The sequence below is a fragment of the Leuresthes tenuis genome, unplaced genomic scaffold (assembly GCF_036924035.1).
Source record: "Leuresthes tenuis unplaced genomic scaffold, fLeuTen1.0.hap1 SCAF_3, whole genome shotgun sequence".
Lineage (NCBI taxonomy): Eukaryota > Metazoa > Chordata > Actinopteri > Atheriniformes > Atherinopsidae > Leuresthes > Leuresthes tenuis.
In genome coordinates this window covers 29,777,951-29,802,462 of record NW_027325357.1, presented here as the reverse complement: position 1 = coordinate 29,802,462, position 24,512 = coordinate 29,777,951, and the positions used below count along the sequence as shown (strand labels likewise).

General features: G+C 40.1%; 1 protein-coding gene across 1 annotated transcript in view; it reads left to right on the top strand.

The window, feature by feature from the left end:
- Positions 1–2,491: 2,491 nt before the first annotated feature.
- Positions 2,492–24,512, top strand: part of iqsec1b (IQ motif and Sec7 domain ArfGEF 1b) — a 188,866-nt gene continuing 166,845 nt past the window's right edge. The window contains exon 1 of the mRNA XM_072382935.1: positions 2,492–2,574. The gene's annotated coding sequence lies outside the window, so the exon portion shown is untranslated. The remainder of the gene's footprint in view (positions 2,575–24,512) is intronic.

Below are 24,512 nucleotides of genomic sequence, written 5' to 3'. Positions count from 1 at the left end.
GTGCTGCTCCCATCATGCTTTGTGCCTACTCTACAAGTTCAGGTTCAGCAACATTATTCATTCATTTTCTTTACCTGCATACTGGTCGCCAGTCCATCACCAATGAAACAAACAACTGTGCACACTCACTCCTAGGGACAATTTAGAATCACCAATTAACTTAACATGCATGTTTTTGGATGGTGGGAGGAAGCTGGAGTACCCAGAGAGAATACACGCATACTCAGGGACAACATACAAACTCCACACAGAAAGGCCTGAGCTGGGAATTGAACCTGGAACCCTTTTGCTATGAGGGGATGGTGCTAACCACCACACCACTGTGCAACATTATATATCCAAATAAAAAGAGGTCATCTAACTATCTGAAAATACCGATATCATCTATGATTTTATTTCCTTTCCTGATGGCATAGTCAACGATGACAATGCCAGGATTTAGACTATTCTAAGATGAATGTGATATTATTCTGGAATAATCAAGAGTTGATTTAGTTTTTCTCATTAAATGATGATTGATCTGGCTGATGTTCAATCTTGTTCTGTAAGCAGTCGGGGGCAAAAGTTAAAAAAATCTGGTGGAATCAGGCTTTAACAGGTTGGGATGGATCACTGCGCAAAGATCTGATGTCTGTAATGGATTTCTGGAAATGTTTCAGGAGCCACTGTAGAAAGATGCATTTAACAGTTAGGATGAGGGCTTTAAAAACTCTTAACCTTACTCCACAGCAGGGTTGTACAAAATTCAGAATTTAATTGAGAGTGACCCCAAAATTCCCATTCAATTCTTGAATTTGAATTTTGAAATTTGATTTGAGATCGTAAACAGGACACAGAATTGCAATTCATGATACATAATTAAGGTGTATTTAACAATGAAGCAATATTTAGTGTTGCATGCAAGATATTCAAACCAGAACGACGACGCCTCAATGACAAAACATTTGAGGAACTGTTGACCATTAGATGCTACACCTTTAAACTGTAAAGAACTTTAATAAATGATAATTACATTTACCAAAGCATTGTTTCATTTGATTACTTGGAAATTAAGATATTGCTAAGCATTCAATATTAAGGGAATGTATGCTTTATGTCAGTGTCTCTACTTCCTTTTGGAAGAAAACTGTATTTTAAAAGTATCACATTCTCACTGATATATGAGAAGAAGGAATTTCTCTGAATTGCAATAAATTCAATTTCACTTCCTGTAATTCAAATTCAATTCAACATCCTGTAGGGCGGAGTCAATTCAAATTCAAATTCTTTCCTTGAATTGAATTAAATTCTGAATTTTGTACAACCCTGCTCCACAGTGCTGTAAAGTTAATATTTTTTTCTCAGTACATCTTGAATGAAATACAAGCTATCAAAATTCCAAGTACTTTTTTTTCTGAATCAAACATGCTAGCTGGTTGTAACTGCTGATTAGAGTTACCCCTTTTATAGTTGACTAAGCTTTCGCTGACAATAAAAATCTCAGCTTTTGATTGGTCAGTTAATTGTGTGTTGGGAGAGATGTCAGTTCTTTGCTATGATCTTATTGCAAATTCTTATATTTGCAGGTATTATTATATTTTCAGTTGTTATTATGTCATAAGCATCATAATAACTTATTTTTCCACTCTCTCACTCATATTCACAGACTTATCAGCTGTTGTCTGGTTCGTTGCATAAGTTGCAGCACTGTATGACCTTTATGTAATGCACAGAAACTAAATCTCTGTCCTTGATGCACAGTGATGATCCTACATAAAGAGTCATTTATGTTTGTTCAAAATGTTACTACATTTTTCGGTAGGTACGTTTTTGAAAAGAGAGAAAAATGGTTGAAGTCATAAAAAGTTAGTAAATCTAGTTAATGACAGTGAGAATAAGTGTCTAGGTGTGTGCGTGTATGCGTGCACTTCTGACTAATTGCTTTAAATTGTGACTGTTGGGCAACAGAAAAGTTTTGGTCGGGGGCAGCTCGACTGCTGATCTCCATCATCAAATTCACATGGTTTTTAAGTAGAAACTAATAAGTTTGACATGTATACTCATCAGGCCTTCACTTGGAACTTGTAACATGTAAACAAAGGGATTTTTTATTTATCTGTAAAATATGACAAAATTTACTGACAGTTAAGAGTTGAGCTCCAACCTGGTGCTGATCTCTCTTTGCTGAGTCAACTAGTTGTGATAATGTATACATGAGAGTTCCCAGTCCTGATTTGAAGGCTTTAAAATGCTGCAGGTTGTGGATCGAAGTAATCTGTCTTTCTGCCAAGTGCGACGTTCCGCTAAGCGGGAGTAAGCACTGTACCACTCATGGTAGTTACGCTACAGTTCATGCTGGAACACGTCATAGCCCATGCATCACTTGGTGACTGATTCTGAATGAAAATATGATGCTGTGTTCCCTTGCACTTCATGAAATGTGTATGATGAACAACATCAACCTCCCTCTCTCTTTTTATCTTGCAGGCAACACGCCTCATTGCCCGTACAAGTCTCTGAGATCCCTCTAAACCTTATTGCCCCTCCATATAGAAGAAGTTACCCCTGTCGCAAATGGAAGTCTGCATCTTTCGGGTAAACTAAAGGCTTTTATCTTCATTTATTAGACCACAGCGTCATAGATAAATTTCCTGACAGTCATTACAGCAGTTTGTCTCCTGGTGCTGGTTAGCTATATAATCCGTTTTGTCTGACTGATACAAGGGCTTTTCTGATCAGTCCATTTACCAAACTGTTCTTGAGTGTTTTTTTGACAGCCTTTTCCTTTCACTCTTGAAGATTTCCACTGCCTATTGCACAAAAGCTGGCAGGTGGGCTCCTCAACCTCAAGAAATCCTTTCAGGTAGAAAAATGAACAACACCCATTATGACCAAAGCTGTGAAATTGAAACCCAGTGGGTTGCAGACTTCTTTTAGATAGAGAGGGCAAGCATCTCCTCCTTCATTTTCTCTCCGACTTTCTGTAGTTTAAGGATATCTTCAAAAATGAGTTACCAGCTTTGCTGTGGTGCTACAGCTTTACTGCTGGTTGTTGCCATCAGAATTTTTGCATGAAGCATCCTTAGACCTGCGGTACAGCAATGCCTGGCTGTTGACTGCAGCCATCTTTTCTGCAGATGCTGCTTCGTTGGAGTTCATTACAGCTGCTCAGCAAGGCCCTGAGAGCTGCTCTGCAAATGAGGAGAGATGGGAGGAGATGAAAACCCTGAGAGTGTTGAGCAGTGGGACATAGGCTTCAAAAGGTTCATGGCAATTTCAAAGGTTTTTTTTATTTATTCTGGACTCACTATATCTATGCAGTATCCAGCGTTGAGTATGAGAGAGATTTTTAAGGCAGGTTTGTAGGGTGGAGGAAACAGTGGAGGTAAGGTAACACAAACATCTCCCTATGGACTTGTCTGTGGAAGGAAATAGTGAAAGCCCTAATGAGTCATGTTTGCTCTCCATGTTTATTGATTCTAATTAGCCGTAGAGATGAAGAGAGTACGAAGAATGTGTGCTGCATACTTGTGATTACAGTGAGGTCTCAAGCTGTTCTGCTCTATTAGCAAGTATTTGCCACAGAACACGAAGAACAATTGCATATCAGTTACAATTACCCAGGGAGCTGTGCTCTGGATAACGTTGTGGTCAGTCTGGAACTTACAATAGGAGGTAGATATGTAGATTGGATAATTAATGCAATTACATTAAACCCCTCAGAGGCACAGAGGAAGTGACATAACGATGAAGGTAAAAATGCACCGTGTATTGTGGTATTGTACAGTACAATAAGCTTAAGAAACAAATGATTGCCAGGTATAACATCAAAGGTGTCAGTGTCAGGAAAAGGTAACAGTGAGAAATAAGAGTTGGGGTGCTTCTCTTTACGTTGCCTTTCTTTCTTTTCTTTTGCATGATTTACTTCATACTTAAATTGAATAACTCACTCAGATTCATTACATTTCTGTAGGATACTTGCACATAAACTGAATCAGAGACCATAAGAAAAGTGGTTGATTAGATGGTCAACGTAGTCTCACTCCACAATGTGTAATGGCTGCTTTGCTCCACAGCAGAAGACATAGTAGCATCATGATAAAAGCTCAAAAACCACACTGCCAGGGCTCCGAAGTCATTAAAGTGTGAGTTAAGAATAAACAAATTTATATCTCAGACATCTCAGAGAAATTTGTCACTAAGACATCCATCAAGTAAATGAAATTAAATATCAAAATTGTTGGAAAATTTGCCGTGTTTTCTGCTCTGAGACAGCGAGTCCGCCGAAGACCCCTTATTTACAAATCTCAGATCTTCTTAAATTATCCTCACTACAGGGCAAAGAACAGAGTTCCTTTTAACAAAAGTTAACTGCTTAGATATGAACCCAATGTTTTTATAGCTAATGTGCCACTGAGCTGTTGCCTTTTACACAAAAAGCAGTTACAGGAAGCAGCATTTCCATTCTGGAATAATGTATGTGGCCATCCTCTCTGAATAAAGAATATGTTCCTTTTTAACTGTGTTCCACTACATTAAGTTCAGCAGCTAGTTGCTATCTAACTGCCTTTTTCTTTGTTTAGCTACAAGACTGAACCAACACAATAAAGTATTAAAACAAAGAGTTCAAAGATGATAATGAAAGATTATACAGTACGCTGATATAATATAATGGTATTTTTAGAATGCAAATGAATGCTTTCAGCCTTGTGCATCTAGATGGTTAAAAGGCACATCAGGATTCTATAATTATTGTCAAAGGTTTAGAAACCAAATATTAGTTAAGAGTATACATAATTGCTTCTTAGAAAGGTTTAGGCTTGTATTTTGTATTTCACTATATGAAATTTGTTATTGTTGTAACTTGGAACATTTTATTGAAATATTCTCCTTAATATGCATTTATTAACAAATGTCAATTATTCTCTTCTAGAACAGGCTGCCAACAATCCCAACCAGTTTTTAACTCCACAGAGCTACATGATTGTGGATAATATATTAATTCTTCATTGTCACCTATGTTTTTTTCCTTTAATTTGATGTTCTTTTTTAAAGGTTTTTGCTTTATAATGAAAGATCACTTAGGGTAACTGTCGGCTCAAAGTCTTTATTGTCTGGTTGTGTTCACTCTTAGTGTTTGTCAATGTGCTGTCTACCAGGTAGTGATTTGTGTAAATGGCTTATTTGTTAACTTCAGCATTTAGTTAATTCTCTCTTTTTTACTGACTGCAACATTTAGAATAGAGCCTGATGTCACTTTGTCCATCTCCAAGGTTTCATCCATGTGCACTCTGTCTGCAATGAGGCTTGTTTGAAAACCTGTGATGGTAATAGTGTTTCTTGGACAATAGAGACAAAAGACAAATGAGCTTCAGCATGGAATAGTGAGATGGCAGAGTTTATTTTGTTCTGTAAAGCAACAAGGGACGAACTCTGCAGTCTATCTCACTGGTTTCTAACTGAAATTTTGGAATTCCTGCCATAAAAGCAAGCGATTTTTTTTTAACTTAATGTGTTCATCATTACAGAAAATCTAATCAAATATACGTTAGCATCGATTGGCTGAGTGGTTCTGTCACTTGTCTAATTAGAGTTTTTACCATACCCCCCTTAGCCAAACCAACCTAAATAATAAAAAAATAACCAAAACAATTTGTTGAAATAAAGTATTTGTCAAGTCTGACTGCATTTGAAGGGAAGGTTGTTATACCTGCTATGAATGTCAGAAGCCAAGGTCAGGACAGAAAGCCTGGCAATGAACTTTAGTAATGGGATTATAGGTGTATGCTGTTAGGATGCACACTGTTTGACAGTCTTTTGCCAAAGTCACCTCCTTCCACAAGTTTTGCAGATGAAAAGGCATTTTGCAACCTGTGTGGTTTTAATCATATGAACTGCCAATTGAGAGAACTCACATGGGGAATGAGATTTGTGTTGTTAACATGATTCTAACCACCTCTGTGGTGTTGCCACCAACCTTAAATGCAGTTTTATGATTTTATTGATTAGTACATTTACAGTGAAATTCAAAAACTCATATCCAGAATTTCTACACTCGTGCTACAAAAAAAAGTCTGTATATGTTGCACAATCTTATGGTGACCTTCAGCATGTTGACAGAGCCTCATTGACCTGAAGTGAACTTCTGGTATATTTTTTAATCTAATCAGCTAAACCTTTAATGTCACCTGTAAGTGAGACATTTTAATAATTTCTGAGTAATCAGTAGCTTGATGAATATGCCTTGATGGAGTGTGTTTTTAAAGAGTGTTTTTCAGAGATGAATTCTTCCATTCGTCAGCTAGTTGCTTAATTTATTGCATGAACGGATTGGTACAAGAAAATATTCCATTTCTTTTGGCTCGTGATGTTCTGAGATGGATCGTGAATGACTGGTTTACCGAGAACCACAATAACCCTTGATGAGCGACTGCGTTGGTTTGTCTCAGAAATGGGGAGGGTGAGGTTGTGTGTTTGCGTGTGATCAGCCTGCATTCAAAATTGTCCTCACACCACTGTCACTGGAGTCTCCATTTCACCTAAGTACACTTTGATGTTCACTGACTCAGTGATGTATCCGTTGCCTCCCTAATCACAGCCTGATCATTAAATTTCTTGGTGCTTTATGTTGCCATCCTGTACTTTCTCTATCTCTGCTGCACCACCAGTCATCATCCAAAAACTTAAATATATATTTAAAAATATGCTGGCTGACTGAACTAAATTCTTTCACAGTAACATTAGGGGATTTAAACAGCTCTGCAGTGCCTGATAGTAAAGCTACTGTTTTCGCTCAGTCTAGGAGGCAGCCATTGTTTTGTTTGTAATTAAAATCATGTTAAATTTTCTGCATGCTGTCACAGCTATGGGGAAAATGAAGTTGCAGATTGCTCTTTGCATCTGTGTGATTGTTTGTGATGCAGCATTCAACTCATTCACTTGGAAGAGATTTAGCAATAACCACAATGCCTGTCACCAGTGCTTGGGGAATATTTATAGATTTCTGTGAGTTCTTTGCCCCACTTGTATTCATTTGAACACAAGCAGTCATTGGCAGAAATACATTCTGTGACCTTTACTGAACAAATCTTTTGCACTAGTAATTACTAGTGAGTGTTTGGGTTCCCACTGCTTTTTAAAAAAAATCTATTTATTTATTTATTTTATTCATTTAATGGCTTCCAGGGGCCTAAATTAAAAAAGTTGATTTATCATAAAACTAAAGTTTTATTTTTATTTTTTATTGTTTTAGCATTTGTAAGAAACCAAATCAAACCGCTTAATATCTATTTTAAAAGTCAGTATGTCGTGATGATTTTAATTGTAGATAAAAGCCAGCAAATATACATGTTTGGGAGACACAGACAGTCTGTATTCTCCTCGAGGTGACGAAGCACACCAAATGCTGCCTTAAATTGCATTGAATGTGTTTCACTTTATAAAGTGATGTGAAGTTATATGATGCAAGGGGTGCAATCAATGGGCCTTGTGCCAGAACCACTCGCATGAACAGATTTGCTCTTTAGTCGTGCTTATGAGTGATTTAAGAGAACTTGCCGCATTCATAAATGTTTTCATATTTTGAGTTTTCTTTAAGGTACGAACAGAATTTACGAGTGATCCAGACTAGTCGTAGGACTCATGTAAAGTTTGCTTGACTAATTTGTATATTTAATTAGAAATAAATATATACATAATAACCCATAATTATGCTGCATTTTTCTGTTTGACTCAAATGATCCACTAATTGAAGGTTAATTTGACTCTGTACATAACAAGTGTAACCACTTCCCAATTGACTTGCTACTTTTGGATGCCTTTGCACGTCTGGCTCTTGACAGAGAGTGTGTGCTCCGAGACCGCGGAGACAGACGAATGGCTGACATCGCGATTTAGATTGCCAAGGACTGCGCTTCTGCAAATATGCAGCTTAGTAGAGCCACAACTCCAGAGAGAAACACGCCGATCAAACCCAACTCTACCACATGTCCAGGTCCTCGCCATCCTTGGATGTTTGGCCACAGGAACCTTTCAGAGGGAGACTGGAGACAGATCGGGTGTGTCCCAGTCCTCTGTGAGTCGTGCGCTCCCCTTGGTCATCAAAGCTCTCATCAGTTTATCACCCAGGTACATAAAATTCCCATGCGCCGCTGTCGAACAAGTACAAATTAAGAGGGACTTAACGTTACACGTTTTGCATAATATTGCCATGAACGAGGGTCTCCTACTACCGGAACCAGCTCAGGCAGACAACATGCCAGAAGACCCCCCTCATGGACCGCCCCATCAAAGCGCCATCATGAGGCTTAGTTGCAGCCATCGAACATCTGGCCATGAGGAGACTTTTTTTTTTTAAAGTTATTTTCATATAAAATAACTTAACTTAACTTCTTTAATTTGGTGACATGACGAACCACAGGTGACACGGAATTAACAGCACTCATCATTTCTTACCATTTCTTTGCTTTAGCAGGTCCCGTAATTCCACTGCTGACACTGTTAAAAAAGACAGATTTTCCTTTTTGGATCTGAAAGCAGAACTTCAATCTCAGAGCCCATGAAGTTGTTCTTTTTGCACCTTGATGCCATTCTCATGAACGAATACTTCCTGGCACTGCAAATAGGAAGCGTAGTCTTATATGTTATTATTTAGGGTGTGGAGTATGCAAATTTACTATCCTCGTGCACGTGCACTTAAATACGCACAGGTGGGATTCATCGCGTTTATGCAGGTCGTTTATATACTTTTCCGAAATTAAGAGCGATTGTTGAAACTAAAGTGGCGTGTTCGTTCGAGACCTCAATGCGCAAAAAGTGAGAGAAATTTAGAATAAGAATACGAAAATGTTTTGACATGAGGGGTCAATTCTTTCTTTAAAAAACATGAAGAGATGCTCGAACTAAGAGCTGCTGCTGTATCTGACTGACTGCAACTAAAGACGCAATTAAAGCCATACCATTTCAGTCTCTTACTCAGTTAAGATTTGTGAAGCATTTGTGTATAACTTCCAAATCACATCAAATAGAGAGTCTTTTAGGCAGATTAAAATTTTTGGGAAACTCAGCAGGGAATCAAGATTTTTAAAGCTTTTTAAAGGGCTAATGGCATGTTTTTCCATGTTTTACGACTCATCTTCAGTAGTGTTTTATCACCTCAAACGTCACCCAAAGTTAGAAAAAGAGGTATACACATGTTTTAGTATTTTAATGATTTCCTTGTTTGGTCGAATTCTCCAGGCTGTGCTCCCCAGATGGAGCATGCATGCATCTACAATCTACCATTTTTGGTGCCAAAAGAAACCTGTTATCTTTTGTACTTTTGTACACTTTATTTTTGTTTTGGAGATTTTTGTCTTCAAGAAAATATGTTTTCGGTTGTCGAGAGCAAGTTAAATGATTTCAGCTTCCAGCAACACTAATAATATTGTGTATTATATTTTTAAAAAATGATCGGATTTTGTTAGCCCAATTCTTTCATTGGAAGCCCAAGAATAAGCTGGAGAAATCTTAAGTTTTTATTGGTGGTCACTTGTAAAGTATGGCAGTGCTGGACTCGGAGTGACAGAGCTCCCGCAGGAAATCCGTCAGCCCGAGCCCAGATATCTGGAAATAATTCATATTTATCTTCTTTACGTTTATCTTACAGAGGTTGTACTTGCATGCGACCGAGTATAATTGGTCAGTTATTAGTGACATGAGCAGGCCAACTCATGTTGGCAGAGTGGAAAAGTACAAGATAGGAACATGGCTTATTTAGAAAAATACAGAATATGAATACATGTCTAATAACAAAGCCAATTATAACAATTTGTTTACTACCCTTTACAGATGACTTTTTTCTTCTTTTAAAAAAAATTAAACTAACAACGTCCAGCACAATGTTTCCTTCATGGGGAGACTGTTGAAGTTGAAATTCGAGACTTTTCCAACAGCAAAAAGGCACAAGTCTGGACCTCCAGCTTTATGGGGAAAGGCTTTCAAATGTATGTTTTGTGTTGGCATTAGGTGTATGAACAGATTTCTACACAAATATAATGGGTGCACTAATTGAGAAGACATCAAAATCAACCATAGTTTGCATTTACCCCTGAACTTATTAACATGGGATTGTACAAAAATACATATACACGGTGAGGAACTTAATGACTCCATAATGCACATGATGCACAGTTGCAGGTAATTAGCATATTTACCAAACAGAGACATTTAGTTTTATCAGTTTGTCAAGCTGCTCAATTTCATAATCTGGATCCGATTCTGACTCAAACATGAAGAGCTGGAGTAGAGCGTTTTGCTCAAATTATTATTTTTTTTGGCTCTAAAAGACATAGCATGCCTGTCAAAGTGTCTCCTTTGTTTACAAGATGTAGCTTCTTGACAAGCATTCCAATGAGTAGGGTATATTCAAGATTTGCCTACATCTATCCCCCACCCATTTGGCAAGCCTCCAGGAATGCAACCAATCAGAAGACACTTTGCCTAATCCTCATTCTCTATTGGACACTTCCCTCCGGAGAGAAAGTTCTCTCTCATTCTGATATAATTGCAACCTTCTTTTGAGTTATGATGTGTACAAAGCTCTTCTGGAGGTACCCCTCAATATATGCATGCAAGTTTTTTCAGTGTCTTGTATGACTCATTTTCTTATGTACTCACTGTTTCTTCTTTTAATATTCTGTGTGTTGGATTGATTTGAATAATTTAGTTAATTTAATTAATTTTTGATGCTGTGAAATCTTTTCCTGTTCACAAAGACGGTTTCATTTTCTGACGGTGCAATTATTCGGACATGTGTCCCATTGATTACACCCACAACACCGGGGAACCCTGCGATGTCCATAAATGCCCTTTTGTCAGCTTGTAAAGTGCGGGCATCCAGCGAAAATTAAACAAATTGTGTCACATGAGGTTGTGACAATGCTGTCAGCGTTTGGTTGATGACCCTGCTGATGGAGGGTTGTGAGAGACCCAAGTCATCACTGCTGGATTGTTGCATTTTCCCTGTTGCCAAATACCTCAGTGTTGTGATGACTTTCATTTCGGGTGGTACTGCATTGTGGCATTGGGTTAGAAAAGTAAGTGCATCTCTAATAAGATCAACCACAAACATGATTCCTGCATGATCCAATCTGTAGCGTTTCATAATTTATTGTCATCCAGTGTTTGCAGAATATCTCTCCTGCCTCTTCCGTCTGCCATTCTGTCCTCTGCTTAGGGAACTCCTAAGCCGCTTAAAAGTCCTCTTCCCTGCTCTTAACAGATCTTACCTTAGGAGCTCTCTTAAGAGCTAGGATTCTTTAGGAATACCTTTTATCTTTACTAGGATGTACTCTTCACTTTTAGGGGAAATTCTAAGAAAACATCATGATTCTAAGAATTTTCTTAGAATTTGGCCACTGGGAGCAACTCTTTGCGCTAAGAATCTTTAGGAATACGGCCCCTGATTTACAGATCTCAGATAATCTTAAATTAACTACACTAATAGGACAAACAACATGGAGCTATTTTAAAACCAAAGTCCTTAGATTTGAAATCACTACACACTGCAGATTTATGTGGTCACGTACCAATTGTGGACTATTACCAGCAATGTTAAATTGTCCACTTGCAGTCCCATGACTGATATGTCTTTCCAATGAATTAGTTGAGATATCAGTGCAATGAACATGCTCTATGCTCACCTTAAATACCTACACAGCTCAATCTTTCTAGCAATGAATGAAATAGAAAGCACATCCAATTCATAGTAGTTTCACAATCCAGACTTGAAACTTCTGATATGTTTCTGGGAGAAATTCTAAGAGTTTTGGTTGTTTTGTGTCAGGTAACGTCGCATCATGTAATGGGAGCCATGACCAATCAATTAAAAAACTATTAAGTTTGACAATAACTTACGTTAATTCAAATCCTAACCATGTACTTTTAAATCAAAATAGTAACTATTAGCAGATGGGAGCAAAGCTGAATGTAAATAATTGCTGAAATAGAGAAGTGAAAGGACAGGGAAAAAACAAGTGCCAGTCAAGATTTAAACCAGAAATCTTTCACTTCAACGCCAGACTTTAAATTCATTGCCTGAATGGAAGCACACTTTGCTCTAAAACCTATACTTACATTTCAGCAATGATGGTGCCTTTTCAGATCTACAAGTTGCCAGTTCCACAGGCACTAATGCACCCACAGACATTCATCATCACATCCTACATCAGAGATGCAGGTTTTGTACCTGAATTGAACTTTTTTTATACATTTGTTTTGTTATATTTATGCATCTGATTATTCACTTCATTGAACATTACCAGGAAAAAATAAGATAAATGTTCTCTTGTTGCTGCATCATCATTATCTCACCACAACAACAACAAAAAAAAAACGAAAAAAGTTTATTTGTGCTCTTAATGTAAGAGATACTAACAAGCATCCTTGAGTTACACTGATGGGTTTGTTTGTTTCACCTCAATTACAGGCTTTTCATCAGTTTATTCCCTCCACATCTCTAAAAATTGTTGTTATTTGGCTGGCTCTGAGTTATCTGAGACACTATGTACTGAGCAACAGTGTTCATTCCCCTGGGCGAAAGTCAACAAGGATTGGAAGCTGGCAGCAGGGAAGGAGCACTAATTCATCAATGTTAAAGGCTGGGTAATGGGGCCGTGTCAGTGGCCGGACTATCACAGACCTGACGCCTCAGAAATTGAGTTAATTAACTTTCCATCAGCTGCGTATAAGCTCTGCTGACAGGTCTGGATGCAGCCTGTGGAGTGTGGATGTGTGAGGTCTGGACCTCAGTCCTGCTGGGAGGTTAGGCTCTTCTGACAGAATTGACACTTGGAGTTGCAGGAAGACTCAGTATGTCAGTTTAGAGCTAAAGCATCACAAATAAATGACCAGATTATTTACATTAGGGTTCTTCCAACTTTCCCCTTTGCTTACTTTTAGGGTTTTTAAGTATGTCCACAATCCTTCAGTTTGTCTTCATTTTGAACAGAAAGAAAGAAAACCTAATTGAATGCCATCTACCATGTGTTTGTGTTTCTCTGTTTTTGACAGCCTTTAACACAAGTTTTCAAGAAATTCTAGATCAATCTGTGTTAAACATCTTGGTTTGACATTAGTGTTTTGGTGGATTTCATGGTTAGATGGATGGATGGCAATAACACTTTACTGTTTATTCTTACTGTGGAGCTGAATGAGTCTCTGACTGAAGTGTAGAATAAGAGATTCCATCGCACCAAAAACAAATGAAACAGAGGCTAATTGGCAAATAATAGCTCATGAAAGTAAGTCTCCGTACATACTTTCCTCTTGGAAAAACTTTAGTTGAGGTCTGCATTTGAGAATTGCTGAGGTTTCATCTCCAGACAGTTATCTAAGGAGTAAATTAAAGAAAAGATCACCTGTCGATAAAAAACAAAAAAAATAAGATTCACACAATCATCTGTTTAAACCTTCAGAAGTCTGTGAGATCAATAAAACAAACACAGAAAAACCCGTAAAGATGTAACGATATACATGAGTTATTCTTTGTACCAGTATAGACCTGCACCTAAATCAATAAAATAAAATACCATTACAGTATTGTAGCTGTCAGTGTAACCTCACGTGTCAGATGGTTTGTTGCACAGTCATCAAGGAAATCATCTGTAAAAACTGTTTGTGAAAGGGAAGGCACATTCAAAAATACATTGCAGGTTATCGCATGAACCATCTGTCTCTCACCAGTGGGGATTGGAGGAGGGGCTGTATCATGATGGTGAGCCACCCTCATTATGACTCAATGATCAATAATGGGATCATCAATGAGACCAACCTTAAACAGAAATTCGCCAGTGGGTAAATCAAACTATCACTGAGGCTAGTCTAGAGAGGGGCAAACCTTCCATGCAGCTGCTTGGTCTTGCCATGATTCAATGAGGAACAACGTTTCGCATATGAAATGACTGATAGAAAAGCAGCATTTGAGCTAACCATTGCTGACCAACTAAAACTCATCTGTTTCTGTCTGCATCGGATGCTGAGCAACCCTCAGTAAACAAAGGCTGTGAATTATAGACAAAGTTACCCAGGTCACTGAGTCATTAAGAGTGGAGTTTAGGATGGTATTGATAGGGCAGCCACAGGGAATGCAGTGTGTCCTCATGCATTTTCATTTTTCATGATTCCATGTGCATGTACTAAAAGCTAAATAAATTCTAAAGAAAAACAATAATATTAAGCCTTTGCATCTGACATCAAGCGGCAATCTTGCTTGATGGACCCTGAATATGTCATGGATGGTCTGCAGCTGGTGGTGCATGGTGGTATAGGTGGATGGTCAGTTACCTGGCTCTGACTGCTCACCCTCTGTCACTCTCCTCAGGGTTTCAGTAGCCGTTCAACACAGCTATTGTGAAATTGAATGGAATGCAGCACCTTGGGACAATTCAAAGCTTTAGTAATTGTTTTTTTTTTTTTTTTACAGTTGCGTGCTCAGCGGCCTAGTTTATTCTTCATTAACTTAGGTGTGTACAAGGGCATTTTAAGAAGATGCAATGATGTGTGTATACACACACACGTATATATATATATATAAGTATATATGTTTTTCTGTTTGATAGATACTAACTTGAGCAGGATTTTAAGTTTTCACTCAGTTCTGCTCTTTTGTCTTTCTTCTTTATACATCCCATTATTTTTGTTAGTTCTATTGTGTAGTATAATAAAACTGCAAATCCCAACTGATGTGTTATTTTATAGTTGAAAAATGACACTCTCCAGAATTGAGCTCATTTGTTGATAGGCATCACTCTACTTTAGAAGCACTCAGTGGAGTAGCGAATTGAGTGTGTCAGGTTTTTTCCACAAAAACGACCCTCCTGTCTGTACAGATATATGCTGAATGGGATGTCCTTTTCAATTTACCATTTTGATCATATTTTTTTCAGTAAGCCCACCTAGTGGCTCCAGACTCCACCTACTCCTCTCCCGTCTCTTTTTCTCCCTCGCTTTTTGTGGAGGCAATCGATTATGAATTTTGCTCTGACAGATAGGTTATCTGTTCTCCTCTTGGGAGTTTTCAGCACCAAAACAGACTCTTTGCACTCTGGTTTGGCACCAAGGAGAGAATGTAAGACAGTTTGCAGAGAGAGCTGCTCTGGTGGCCACCAAAAGCAGCAACATTGATCCCCCAACTTTCTTTTCATAATGCCCATCAAGATGGCACAAAAACTTCTCCACATTTTCCACATCAAAGGAATACTATGAAATCAAATACCACAAAGTGACTTAATTTACTTTTTACAAATCCCCAGCTGGTCTGAATATGTTCACCACCCATGTTGAGATTGAGTACCAATCTCAACATGGGTCCCATTCAGTACTCCAGATATTTTTGAAGAAGAAGAAGAAATGGGCATTGTGTCTTCTGGGAACAAAAGAACCATCCAGACTGTTATCAGCAAGAACTCCAAAATCCAGACTCTGTAATGGTATGGGTTTGTATCAGTGCTCTGAATGCATCAACTGTAACCTTGTTAGGGCTGACTTTGATTACATTTGAATCAAAAACTTACATTTCAAACAATGTCAGTGGAACATCTCATAGATGGGATGTATATCTTGGCTTCAAAGTGTGCGCCATAGCGCAAAAGCCCTGGTTCTCAACAGCTGAATATGGCCGCAAACCCTTCTAAATAAAAGTTGCAATGTACTTCGTAAGTCACTTCTCCTTTTCTGAGTTAAAACTTGCTTGATGGTCTTCTGGTTGGTAATGACAGGTACCACTGGCTGTTTTTGTTCTGTGGAAACGTGTCATGGAGCTTTTGTTTGATCTCTCTTATATAGAGGTCTGCACACTCCACGCTGTACTGCACTGCATATACAACACCGCATAGCTGCTCTTATTCAAGCCATTATGCTAATGTGTAGTATGGTTTCTCATGTTTCCAAAATATTTCAGTTTAGTTTTACAGAGCTTGCATATAGTGTGACTCGTCATTTTTACATTCAGATTCATAGAAGTTGAAGTGCTTCCAAATGCTGTCTTTTAGTGGAGAGGGTGCTGGTTGTATTTATCGCTCAGCCATCTTATGTATTTGCGACAAACTGTCTGGGTGCTGTACTTATACACTCCCGTGTTCTGCCTTTTGCGTTCCTCATAATTAAGTTATCAATAATCAAGTTTTGACAGTTCAGAATCGTCCCCCTCCCCTAAACCTTGTACTGTTTTACACCTCAGGATGTGTTTGCAGGAAGAATGGGACAAAATAAACTTCAAACCTTTCACTGTTTAGTATCCCCAATTCAAAAATGTATTTCAGAAGTTGTGAAATTACATTTTAACATGGGAAGCCATTGCAGGTCTGAATACACACCATGTAGGAACCATGTTTCATTTTTATTTTGTGAAGTTTTCCCCCTAACCACTACGGGAGTCGTGCTGGGTTGTTTAAGGTCAACTGTCATGTTACTCAGATAGCTAATTGGAAGGGGCAAACATTATTCAATTGTGCTCGGTTTAAGTTTCTTTTGCTTTGTTTTATGGAAATGGGAAGATGTCAGTTTACCAGGGGACTCAGGACACAGACGCAGGGTCGTTTGGATTCCAAGAGGTTTTTTTATTTTTTTTTATTAAAAAACACAGCACACAGAGCACAGCAAGGCAGGGCCGATCTCCCGGCAGAGCAAAAGAACGGGCTATGGAAAACCTAAGCGCTCCTCAGTGACTATGGCGCGGAGCATGAGCGCAGCTATGAAAGTTTTTTTTTTTTTGTTTTTTTTTTCCTTTCCTTGTCCTGTTCAGCATTATGGCAGCAGAATTGTAGTCTGAATACCTTTGATGCCAAACAGATTTGCTTTGCCAAGGGAAGTTTTTTAAATGTAAAGCTCCCCTTGATGCCCATTTATTTATTTCTGTTGACAATATATGACATGTAATAGAACTGAACCGGACCGGGGGACAAGGAAAGAAGAAGAGGAAAGAAGGGGAAACAGAACAAAAATAGAAACAAAAACCAGACAACCAGCTGCTACACCTGTAAAAAACAAAACAAACAACAATCCATGGCCTCTGAGGGGAATACAGCCTTAGCGCCACCAGGAGCACCTGAAAGCAGACAAGCAGAGAAAAAACAAACACACAACCAAACAAAAACAAGCACAAGAAGCGGTAATCGCATACAACACAGCTGTGAATATAGATGAACTGAGACGACAGGATAATACATCAACTGCTTAGCAACCATGCTACTGGGCTAATAAATGTGTGTGTGTGTGTGTGTGTGTGTGTGTGTGTGAGAGAACATGCAACACCCATGGCACAGGACCTACATGGTAACCGTGCTTAGTTATGAGTGTATAAGTGTACAGAGCCACAATCCACAGCCCCCCCCCCAGCAATCAGAAGCAGACAGAGAGGGCCACAAGACCCAGGCCACCAGCAGCCCCCACGGAGCACAGAACCCAGGAAGCCCACCACAGGGACAACGACACATCCACCCAGAAGACTGCAGAGGAAGCTCCCGGACAGAGCCCCCATAAGCATAGGGCAGAGGCCCTCCGGGAGCCAGGGGCAACAGCCCACCGACCCCGCCAGGCCCCAGCCGCCCAGACATGGGCCGTGCATTGGACCCAGGCCCCGGGAGTCCGAGCGCCCCCAAACCCCCCGGCAGAGGCCCCACCCAATACCCAGGAGGGCCAAGCGCCCCAGACAGCCACACAGTGGGTCAACGCCTGCCCCAGCGCCCCTGGCCAAGTGCCATGGGAGTCAAGACGTGCCCACAGGTGGGTGAAGTCGCGAGCAGCGGGGAGAGGCAACGCCGCCCCCCCATCGGGAGAAGCACAAGCAGGCCAGGCGACAGCAAGTCCCAGATCTAGGCCCAATCATCACCACACACACTTTCACGTCCCATACATCCACACGTCCTCCCTCCCACAACTTCGCTGGGGTGTAGCGCAGCGGGCACACCAGGGGGCCAGCAGCCCCCCAGCCACCACAGACCCCGAACCAGCAGAACAATTAATTAATCCTCTTGGCCCCTCCCGCCCCGAGCAGCAACCAGGAAGCAGGGGTGTGGGAAGAAGACCCCTCCCCTCACCCTTCTGGCTCTTCAATATTTTCTAATAGTGAGCGATTAAAATTGAGGGGCAGCCAAACTTGTAGAACTGGGAGCGCGGCCCTCTGGGCAGCCTACATACCCAAAGAGCCCCGCCCACCAGATGCCACTCAGTGTAACCACCCCCCAAGACCTAATGTGTGTGTGTGAGTGTGTTTGATAAGTAGTAATGTCTAAGGTGTAATTAAAACAGGGGCGGGGAACTGCAGAGTGCAACCAAAGGGGACCACCTACGTGGCCCCATCCACTACACCCCACCGAACACACACGCCCCCAAAACCCTTCATGTGTGAGTGTGTGCTGTGTACAGGAGCCAGAAGGGAGAGGGGTATGGGGATATACACCGGGGGAGAGTAGCTCCCCCGGACAGGGCATTCAGGGACTGGCTGCAATAGGCATCCCCACTACCTGGGAGCCAACCCAGGGCAGGAGTGGCTGATGTCCACCAGGCTCGGGGCCTGCAACGACCATATTCCGGGAGCTACTGTACCCCCAGAAGGTACCCATCCCGCCCCACCCCACCCCGGAGGACCTCTACAAAAAACAAACAAACAACAACAAAAAACAAACCACCAGGTCACACCAGTCGCAGCAGCCCGGGCCTGAGATCCACCATCACCCAGGCCCCCCAGGCCCCCCCCCAACAGGGGAAAAGAACCCCCCCCCCCCCCCCCCCCCCCCGGGCGCAAGGCCGCTGCCAGCCACCAGGGTCCAGGCCCAGCACCACCACCCACGCCAGAGCGGCCCGGCCACCCGGCATAGAGCCAGCAGCCACCACCCCAAGGCCCCTAAGGGACCCCGCCCCACACCGCAAGACAGTCCCACCCGCAAGCCTCCAAAACTGCCCTCCAAGCCCGACACACAGTCCCCCCCAGCAATGACCAACCCGGTCCCCACGACCCGAGAGACCACCAGACGCCCGAAGCCACACAGCCCCCCCCAGCACACACCCAACCGCCCAGAGCGACGGGACAGCAACCCACCACCACCACTATGTGATAAAGCTAATCAGAGGGGATCAGAGAGAATTAAATTCAGCCAATTGATGTTTTGAGGAGGCAGACATTGTTTCCATGCTAATATAGTCTGAAAGAAAATTTCTAAACTGGCTAATACACAGATTGTTCTTCGCTTTCCAGTTCATGAGAATAGTTTTCTTTGCGATACATAACACTGTGAGATCCATGTGTGCTGAGTTAATTTCCATGTTAATGTTGTCTAAGTCACCCAGTATGCACAGTGTGGGGCATGCAGGGATGCTACACTTTAGCCATGTTGATAGGTCCTCACAGACTTCAAGCCAGAACTTCTGGACAAGCGCACAAAACCACAAAGCGTGTGCATAATCATCAAGTGTGTTATCTGTGCAATGTGAGCAGATGTTTGAGTGTGTTAGACCCATCCTGGACATCCTTTGTCCTGTATAGTGTGTTCTATGAAGAATTTTGTATTGTATGAGCTGTAAATTAGAATTCTGAGTCATTCTGAAGGTGTTCAAACATATTTGTGGCCAGAAGCTATGACTAGAACTGATGGATAAATCTGCCTCCCATTTTGAGGATGGAAGAGACATTGTGTCATCTATTTTAGACAATAATTTATATATTTTTGATAGTAGTTTTGGGGTGCAGATGCTTAGAAATTCTGCTACCCTAGTCGGGAGTTGTAAGTCTGGTTGGTGGAGGATATATTTCTTTGTTATTATAGACATAAGTTGTTGATATTCTAGGAATTTATTGCTGCCTATCTCGTGTTGTGATATGAGCTCATCAAATGAAATAAAATGTCCATTTTGGATTATATGTTCCAGATGTTTGATTCCTTTGATCTTCCACAGAGTAAAGTTTAGCATTTTTTTGTTTTGCAGGATGTCAGGATTGTTCCAGATGGGTGTAAGCTTACATGGGACAATTGAAGACTTTGTTATTTTAAGAAATTCCCACCAGGCTGTCAGAGAGGTGCTGATGTTAATGCTTTTGAAACATTTGTGAATTTTTACGTTTTGACTAATAAGTGGCAGGTCAGAGATTTCCAGATTATCACACAATGCTTGTTCTATATTTATCCATGGTTCATCTATTGGGCTAGGTTTAAACCATTTTGATATATACTGTAACCTATTGGCTAAGGAATAGTGCTGAAAATTAGGTAAATCTAATCCACCACAGTCCTTGGTCTTCTGTAGGGTTTTTAAACTAATACGTGGTGGTTTGTTTTTCCACAGAAATTTGGAGATGCAAGAATCTAGTGACTTAAACCAAGTAGCAGATGGTTTTATGGGGATCATTGAGAACAAATAATTAACTTTTGGTAGTATCATCATTTTAATGGTTGTAACTCTCCCCATAAGTGATATAGGTAAGGACTTCCAACGAGAGAGATCGTCCTCTACTGTCTTTAATAATTGCACATAATTTAGCTTTGTTAGCTCTAAGAGCCTGGAGGAAATGTTTATGCCTAAATATCTGATATTTCCTGACTGTAAAGTGATCGCAGGTATATTCTGGACTCTGCAGTTAATGGGCAGAACTGTGGTCTTAGACCAATTGATAGAGTAGTCAGAAAGTGCTGAGAATTTATTTATGAGTGTGATCGTGTGAGTGAGAGACGTTTGAGAGTTCTGAAGGAAAAGTAAAACATCATCAGCATAAAGACTTATTTTATGCTCAATATTTTGGGGTTGGATGCCTTTAATATTTCTTTCTTGTCTGATAGCAGCTGCTAAAGTTTCGATGAAAATAGCAAAAACTGATGGAGAAAGTGGGCAACCCTGTCTTGTACCTCTCTGCAGACTGAAGCTTGGAGAGGTTTGATCATTTGTCCTGACACACGCATTTGGGGAGCTATATAATATCCTTATCCAGTTGATGAAGTGTGACCCAAACCCAAATTTGTTTAATGCTGCGAATAAAAATTTCCAGTTCACTCAATCAAATGCTTTTTCTGCATCTAGAGAGACTATTGTGGTTTCCAGGTTGTTGATGGTAGAATAGTCTATTAGATTAATTAGCCTGCGAGTGTTAGTGGATGAGTGTCTACCCTTTATGAAACCTGTCTGGTCAGGATGTATTATAAGTGGAGTTATTTTTTCTATTCTTTTGGCGAGGGCTTTACAAATTATTTTGAGGTCTGCATTTATTAGAGATATTGGGCGGTAGCTGGATGGAAGTATGGGGTCTTTTCCTGGTTTCTGTAGCAAGATAATCTTAGCAGAGTTCATGTGTGGGGATAATCTGCCATTCTGCTTAACTTGTAATACCATTTTGTGAAATGCAGGTGCCAAAACAGTCCAAAATTCTTTGTAGAACTCTGCTGGAAAACCATCTGGTCCCGGGGCTTTGTTACTAGGCATATGTTGAAGGGCTTCATGGAGTTCTCCTATTGAGAGAGGTGAATCCAGAGCCATTGCCAGTTGGGTTTGTAATTTTGGAAGGTTGATATTACTAAGAAACTGATCTATGTTACTGTCTGATGGATCATTTTGTGATGAATATAAGGTTTTATAGAAGTCCCTAAAAGCATTGTTGATTACATCGGGGTCATGGGTGACATTTCCTTTTGAGTCTTTAACAGAAGTAATTGTTGTTTTCTCTTTGTTTCTCTTTAGTTGGTTAGCTAGGAACCTTCCAGATTTATTGCCGTGCTCAAAGTTCTCCAAGCGAAGTCTTTGTATCAGAAACTGTGTTTGTTTATCAATAATTTTGTTTAATTCAAGTTTAGCTTTTCTTAGTTCATTCAGTGTGTGTTCCTCTTTGGAGGTACTGTCGACAATTTCTAATGATTTAATTCTGAGTTCTAAATCTGATATCCTTGAACCTTCCCTCTTTTTCTTATTTGATGAAAAAGAGATTATTTTAACTCTCATAACTGCTTTTCCGGCTTCCCAGAGAGTACAAGCTGACATTCCTGGCAGGTCATTATTTTCTAAATATACAGACCATTCCCTTTTGAAATAATTAATAAAATCAGGGTCTTTTAGTAATGATGTATTAAATCTCCAATTCCTAGCTGGTGGTGTAACTCTGTTATTCTTCAGTGTGATAGAAACTGGAGCGTGATCACTGATAGTGATGGGGTGGATTTTGGTGTCTGAAATATCCCTCATCAAGGAACTGCTAACTAAGAAATAATCTATTCTTGAGTATGAGTGGTGTACCGGTGAGAAGAAGGTGTATTCTCTAAGAGTGGGGTGGTGGGAGCGCCAAGCATCACAAAGACCAAAATCTTTCATATACTGTTTAACAATATTCGTGGACTGCCAGTTCCGCTGACTTCCTGAAGTACTGAGTCTGTCTACTCCTGAGTCTAATACCATGTTAAAGTCCCCTCCTATGATGAGTGTGTTATCTGAGCGATCAGAGAGTGAAGTGAAAAAGGAGTGAAAAAATGAGGGGTCATCCACATTTGGACCATATATATTTGCAATGCATAAATTCATATTTTGAATAGATAAATTAACTATTAGAAATCTACCTTCTGGATCTATAACTGTGTTGTTTACGGTGAAATTTACTCTTCTATTTATCAGAATGGCTACACCTCTTTGTCTGGAGTTGTAACAGGCTGAGTACACATGAGGAAACTGTGCTGTGGTGAGAACATCAGCTACAGTCTTTGATAAATGAATCTCCTGTAATAAAACAATGTCCGCCTGTAAATCCTTCAATTTATTGGAGATTTTTAATCTCTTCTCTCTGGACCCAGCTCCATGCACATTCCATGAGATAAACCTCAGCGTGGACATGCTCAGACTAACGCAGTGAGTGCTGGATGCTTGCTAAAAGCATCCCGTGCGTGTGTGTGCATATATGCTTCCATGAACATGCCATTGTTTGTGTTTCTGTTCATCACTATGGGCTTGCTACAATATGTACTTGCGCTGTCGATGCTGTGTGGAACTTGATTATGTGCTCTGCTCAAAACTCTATGTGCGCCGTGCTTGTTAACATTACTTATTAAGGTGGAAACGCAGCGGGTTGGGGAAGAAAGACAGAATAGAAAAACAGTGCAAAAGAGTGGAAGTGTGAGATAGAAAAAGGAAAAACAAAAAAACATACCCAAATAAACAAATATGAACTGCATACATCCTGTGCTGGTGAGACTGGCAGTGAGTTATATATTTTGCCTTGATAGATAACTGTGAATTGGATAGATTATTTCATCTTACTTATGTCATCTACAGTGTCTTTGAAGTTGAAGCCTTGCTGCTAGCAGATGGGGTTTGGTTAGTTTTCCCCATGACGATCCTGTCAAAACACTCGTCGATGAAATCCGTGAGGCTCTCCAGGCTTTCTTCACTGTACTCCAGTGTTTTGTTTTTGTTTTACCCGATAATATATTTATTTAAACAGTAGTTATTGGCGTAATTATAATCTTACTATATTGCTTGCTCTATTTGAGGCGCGCCTTGTTTGAATCTGCCGATAGTCTCACACAATCTCGCGACACTACAGCATCACACTCACACTACTACACTACACTCACTGGAATCCTACACTCACTGGAAAGTTAACAAATAAAACTCTCCAAACTGGGAGGAAAACAGAAAAGCTATGAACACTAAACAAAACAAAGACATGCTCTCCTAACGAGGATAAAACAAAAGACGCACTCTTAACAAAACAGAGGCTCTATGAACTTTAACGATAACTTAAAGCTCTCCTTTAACGGAAGCGACTAAGAAAAGTTAAAACGAAAAATCACTCCTTGAAAACAGAGGAAAAAACGAGGCTATGAATCTTACCGTTTAGAATAAATAAACTAAGGCTATGGACAATAATAATTTACAAAACAAGATAGCACTGCAGGAGGCTCGCTCACTGCAGGCTCGTGGAATCTATGGATCAAGGTTCAAGACAAATGGTTGGTAATGATGTTCATACGGAGACAACATACTGGCACAAGACAAGGGAAACGCAGACTATTTGAACACATGAGGGACCAAGGGGAACAGGTGGAAACACTTGGGAATCAGGAAAGACATTGAGGCGCTTGACACGGGAGGAGATACCTGAAACGAGAGGAGAAGGTCAGTGATTTTTCAAAATAAAACAGGAAATGACGAGACAAGACATGGACCGGAGCATAAACCGTGACAAAAGATCAATGGACATCGGAGAGAAAATAAATCACTGATATGAACTAATGAATTTCGTGATTTATATCTATGTTAATTTTTTTAAAAATGCCTTCAAGCAAATAATTAGCAGTCAGTAGGGCTATAGTAGGTTTTGTTGGGTTTATTGCCCCTTGAAGAAGCACAGAAGCATATGGTATCAAGCTAAAATGTTGAATGTCGATGATTTTGTTGATGATACTCAGAAGTGGTTGGCTGAAGCTCAAAGTTGCTCAGCTGCTGTGCTTAATGATACTAAACAGACTGATGCACAAGTTAAATGGGAATCTGTTTTTGACAATAATAGAGAAGAGTGCAACTCCTGC